The following is a 6377-nucleotide window of genomic DNA, read 5'->3' as shown; positions in this document are numbered from 1 at the left end:
ATTCGGGTTGGACCGGATAAATTTTTCGTATACTGCCTTTGCCCACGTACAAGTGGGATTGCGCATCCAAGCTGTTACTGTTGTGCTATTTCTCTGTTTTGTCTCACTTCGTATGGAATTTCAGATGACAAATGTCAGAAATCATAGAAACCAAGAAGAACAGCTTAGATACAAAAGTGGGATTTTTTACGTGTGGTGAAAATTTTTTTGAATCGGACACACCATTTTTGTTTCCGGACGTTTATGGTGCTATCGATAGGTAATTTCAAGGTGATCATTTCGTAGAAGAAGAATTTTTTTAAAACGACCTCTCCGGCTCGGGACGACTCTAAGAAAATTTCAAAATTTCAAAATCATGACTTTTTCAGAAAATTTTTCCCCGAAATGAAACGACCCGGTCGGTTTTGATCTAATGGTAGTTTGTAGAGAATTGACAGACGATTCTAATAAAAGTATCGTCGGGTCGAAAGGTTGTAGTTGTGAGTCAGGGTGAGGCATCAAAGTCCAATTTTATGGTTTTGTCAATGAGCACCCCAACCGATTTTTCATTTTATTGGCTTAAAATGAAGGCTAGCATATCCCATTTAACATATCAAAAAATTGGGAGGGGGTTTTTCAATTTTTTCAACAAATCTTAAAAAACTTTCTTATGAGTGCCCACATTCCTGAGATTTTTTAATGGAAATGTATGGGAAGTTCTCCTAAAAATGAAATTAATTGCTATATACTGGTTGTCTCTAGTCTACCGAACAATTACATGCACTAACTAGAAATTTAACATTTTTACTTTGGGAATGTGGACAACTTTGACTGATTTTCTCACCATCGGGAAGAAGCTTTCTGGTCATGTCTAGCTCATCCACTGCTGGGTATAGCTTCATTTGCTACTATATCTCATAGCCTTTTAGACCGCACCTTTCCAAAAATACCAAACTTGCCCTATTCCCTATCTGGATTGTATTCTGTACGATGTCAAATATGTTGGTAAGTCGACCTACTCGAATGATTTTTGAGGAAGTTTGTTATTTCCAATTTTAACCGAAATAAAGTTACAAATTATGTCAAATAAGGTTGTTATGGACTCATTTAATGAAGTTCACATGCAAGGTGATATATTCTGATATTTCTTGACAAAGTTCAGGTCTATAGACATAAAGATCATTGAGTACTTCTGGTCACTGAATGACTGCTGAAAGTTTTAGGAGATATCAGAATGTATCACCTTGCATGTGAACTTCATTAAATGAGTCCATAACAACCTTATTTGACATAATTTGTAACTTTATTTCGGTTAAAATTGGAAATAACAAACTTCCTCAAAAATCATTCGAGTAGGTCGACTTACCAACATATTTGACATCGTACAGAATACAATCCAGATAGGGAATAGGGCAAGTTTGGTATTTTTGGAAAGGTGCGGTCTAAAAGGCTATGAGATATAGTAGCAAATGAAGCTATACCCAGCAGTGGATGAGCTAGACATGACCAGAAAGCTTCCCGATGGTGAGAAAATCAGTCAAAGTTGTCCACATTCCCAAAGTAAAAATGTTAAATTTCTAGTTAGTGCATATAATTCGGTAGACTAGAGACAACCAGTACATAGCAATTAATTTAATTTTTAGGAGAACTTCCCATACATTTCCATTAAAAAATCTCAGGACTGTGGGCACCCATAAGAAAGTTTTTTAAGATTTGTTGAAAAAATTGAAAAACCCCCTCCCAATTTTTTGATATGTTAAATGGGATATGCTAGCCTTCATTTTAAGCCAATAAAATGAAAAATCGGTTGGGGTGCTCATTGACAAAACCATAAAATTGGACTTTGATGCCTCACCCTGACTCACAACTACAACCTTTCGACCCGACGATACTTTTATTAGAATCGTCTGTCAATTCTCTACAAACTACCATTAGATCAAAACCGACCGGGTCGTTTCATTTCGGGGAAAAATTTTCTGAAAAAGTCATGATTTTGAAATTTTGAAATTTTTTTAGAGTCGTCCCGAGCCGGAGAGGTCGTTTTAAAAAAATTCTTCTTCTACGAAATGATCACCTTGAAATTACCTATCGATAGCACCATAAACGTCCGGAAACAAAAATGGTGTGTCCGATTCAAAAAAATTTTCACCGTGTGCACATCAGTATTGAACAATGTAAAAGACAGTTCAGCAAACCTGTGAGCTTTATATTGAAATCATTATCTTTAATCGACGCAGCATTTGCATTTCTTTAAAGGTACCAAAATAACACAAATTTGCTTAATTTTAACTATTCGCATTCACCCTTCGAAAACCCTTACCAGCTACAATTCACTGCTAATGCATAGTGAAGTGATAACGGTGGAAGTCGACAGAAGATTATTTGTCGACATTATGATGCAAATAGCAGAAATTGGCAGGAGCGGTGGACTCTGAGCGTTTTCTATGAAAAATATGAGATATTTCATGCTGTGTAGGGCAGAGCCAATTTTTGAGAATTTTCTTGATTTTCTTGAAATTTCTTGAAAACTTTCTCGAATTTCTTCAGAAGCATTTTCCAGAAAATCAGAGAAAATCAAGAAATTTATAGAAAAGATTTGGGCCTTGAATTTCTACATGAAATTAACAAACGTATTTGCATCGTAGCGCTCATTTTAATAATTTCGTATTACGAGCTTCCAGGAACTAACAAAAAGTCTTCCAACAAACAAACAAAACAATTCATTACAGGGAACAGAAGGGTTGTTCATTGCAAACAGAGAATTGCGTTCTATGTTCCTCGTTAGTCTCTAAATTTCACATGGCACTTTCTTTGACTTTGCAGTTTAATAAGATGTTTTTGACGATTTTTACCCAGACTGTAAATGCCTTCCTTTTAAAAAACATTCCCGTAATAACTCGTCAACGAAAGATGAACCGACACATAGCACAATATCACCGAGTCAGTTGACTGTGAGCACAATAAACAATTCACGCCGTTACTCGGCTACGGCAAGCTTATTAAACAGTGCAATTGAACTTTTGTTAGTTTTGACATTTAAAAGATTTCCTTGAACTCCATCAAAAAGTTGGAATTTTTCATTGGAGCCCGGTTGACCCTCAAAGCTCGCTAAAGCTCGTAGGCTCGAGGCTAATAACAAAACGATGTTTAGGCTGTGTAAAATTTTGAATTTATGTAAATGTGAGACGACAAAAGCTTACGGAATGTACATTATAAGAGCCTATTTGAATTACTTCTACGGGTGCGCCCAAAGCACTTTAATTTAATTTTACTTCAGTTCAGTACACGTTAAATGGTAAAATCAATCAATCATCAAGTTGCATGTAGTATAACAGAGCCTGTAGCTATAAAGAGCACCACCGTTTACCGATGGTTGTAAGGATTACCTAAATTATTATTCAAAACTACCTCAAAAGCTCAGAAAAGCTCGTGAATTAACCTAAAAAATCTGTTCGAGTAAGAAGACATCAGGGGCTGTTTTGTTAATATCAAGCGTAACTCTAAACCCAAATTATTAAAACGTCGATGAAGGAATTGGTAATCCCGTTTTAACCAAAATCGAAAAACAAACAAACTTTATGGAAATATTGTATTGCACAAAAAAGCACTCATCAAGACATTACATTGCATAATATTCATCTTGTCAAAGTTGTATTTATAGAATTTTTCAATAAATAGCAAAGACTGTTTGAAGTGTAAAATTTGGATGATTTGAATTAGTAGTGAAAAATGCTGACCAACGGCAGCTATAATTAAAACTAAATTATGGAACCAATCGCTGAAATGTAACTTTAGGTGGAAAATATCAAAAAGTCTTGGATTTATCGGGTGAGATTACTGCCAACTGATCATATTATTGAACCCCGATTTAAGCACTGTTCTGTCGACTATACAAAATGTCTCAGCGGCTTTCACGCCTCGTTTGAATACGTTTTGTTATGCGTTTGATTTATATGGATAATTTCGGCACTTTGAGCCACAAATGAGTTTTAAGTTCCCGAAACGACCTGCAAAACACAACTCACCACAAAACTTCGAAGCGTTTTCAACGAAATTCAACATGTATTGTGATGAAATAGGATAAGTGGGTCCAAGACGAGTCAAGCCGCAGTCGGCCTGTATTTGAGGGAGTGAGGTTGAAACACATTATCGAGCCAAATTCACCACTTTGCACCAATTCTGTTGAAATCGTAAGTACAATTTATTGAAGGAGAAGACACATTCAGTCCAAAAAGTAATTTTCCCGAACTTTTTCTGATCTGCTGCAAGTTCACTAATTCCATTTACACGTCGTTCGTTAAACACATCCAGTCATTAAAGTGTGACTTCTCATAAAAATGAGGGAAAAAAATGAGCTACAAAAGGAACGAAATCGACTTGAGTTTGAAAGACTTTTTCCGAGTGGTCGATAAACTGATAAAGTAGAAAGTCCATAGTGAAGCAAGAGATGAAAGCTATTTGAAAATTTTTGAAAAAAAGAAAATCTTTTCGTCAGAAAATTCAAAAAATCGAAGAAAATCCTCAGACAACAAAAAAAAATCTTTGGAAAGCCAAGAAAGTCCTCAAAGCTTCAACAAGAAAATCCTGAAAAATTGATGGAAATCCTTGAAAACCCAGCACAAACGGCAAAGAAAATCCTCTTAAATCATTAAAAGTCCTGAGAAAATCATTAAAAATTCTCTGAGGATTTTCTTTTTGAAGACCTTTTCTCAACGAAACCTAACCCTCGATTTTTGCTACGTTTTACCACAAGTTTGTATTACTGTTGAACCATATTGCAGACCTACTTAATGATGTATCCGTGAGAATCGTTTATTGCAGGTTTTCAGCAGAACCGTAATACTACTGAGGTGGTATCACTAATTTTGTCATTTGTCTAACAGTTGAGGAGTCCTTTTATACGATTGAATCACAACCACGCGCGCGTGCGTGTTTCTCAACCGTGTGAAGACGTGTAAACAGTTTTCATTGTATGTGTGGATCAGCTCAAAATCAGCTGAAGCAAATTTCTGCTGAAATTTCACTGCCTCCAACTGTAGCCTAATTTATTGTTCCGAATACATTCCTCCACTGTTAGAAAAACGCACGAAAAACTAGGAGGAAGAGGAAGTGAAATAATTGACACCTATAAATTGATGCGGATATTCGTTTCGTTTTAGTGCTCTCTGATTTTAAATATGAATGAAACCTATAGACGATAGCAGCGACATTTAAAAAAAATGTTCTTTCCATCGAGATTATTGTTTTTTTGTAGTGGTGAGTAAGACTGAATCTCAGTTACGATGACTTAACAATTGGCATAGAACAATCTGCAACTTGGCCTCTCAACCAACGAGAAGTGTTATTCAATTACGTTTCGAAACGTTTAAGCGAATTGGAACGTTTTTTTTTTTTCGTTCGACGCATAAATATTAGATCAATGTATTAAGTCTACTTTCCAAAATGATATTGAACCCGAACGAATATTTCCGCTCCAAAAGAATGTTTCGATTTTTAAAATCAGATTCACGATGTGAAATCTTGACATTGAGATTTTTTTTTCAAATATTCTTTGTTGTGCTCTTTGTTCTTCTCTCGTTCGTCTATCATTTCCAGATCACGGTATTTTCGGTAGGTCTTTTAACGATCGAATTCAAGTTCTTCAACAACAATACAGCAAGGACGCTTCTGTATCGAAATTTGTGATACTTCGGTTTCGTTTCCTCGAGACAACAACAAAACACTGAATGCGGGGTTTTTATTTAGCAAATTATTCGTTTAATCCAAAAATTGTTGTACTGTATCATTACAAAAATAAATATTTTGATTTCGATTTAAGTACATCTCATGTATTGGTTCTGCATACCATTTTCAATAACATTTTCAATCTCTTGAGAAAAAAAATTAAAATTAAAAATTTCTGCAAATTCATTCGAGATGTAGCTTCCGGTGCAATTTAATTGACCGTAATTCCAATCCAACGATCTTTAAGGTGAGTACACAGTTTGCGAAAAATAACTGAAAAATACTTGGCAAAATATGAACATCGGTTCCACAAGTTGAACAGTGATTGAAAAGGCTAAACTGGAAATATTACACGATTGCACCAAAATTATATGAATTCAGTATAGAATCGATGGAATGTGACGAATGAAATAGCATGAATATATTTGGTAAGTATTTCAAAGGCTAAATCATGCAGTTACATTTAATCACTCCGTTTAGGGCTCCGTTTAAAATTTACATTGACAGAAGCGATCATAGTGTGATATAATCAAATGGGAATCGCTCACGGATTGAAAAATTCAATTGTGATTAGATCTGGAAGTTCTGAAGCAAATATGCCAAGGTTGTATATGAGTAGGTTGAGTAGATCACCAATATTTCACTGCGGCCGTATTCCAATAAATGCCGTATCC

This window comes from Bradysia coprophila, assembly GCF_014529535.1.
Source record: "Bradysia coprophila strain Holo2 chromosome X unlocalized genomic scaffold, BU_Bcop_v1 contig_38, whole genome shotgun sequence".
Taxonomy (NCBI): Eukaryota; Metazoa; Arthropoda; class Insecta; order Diptera; family Sciaridae; genus Bradysia; species Bradysia coprophila.
The sequence above is the reverse complement of the archived record's forward strand: the minus strand, read 5'-3'. Positions refer to the sequence as shown.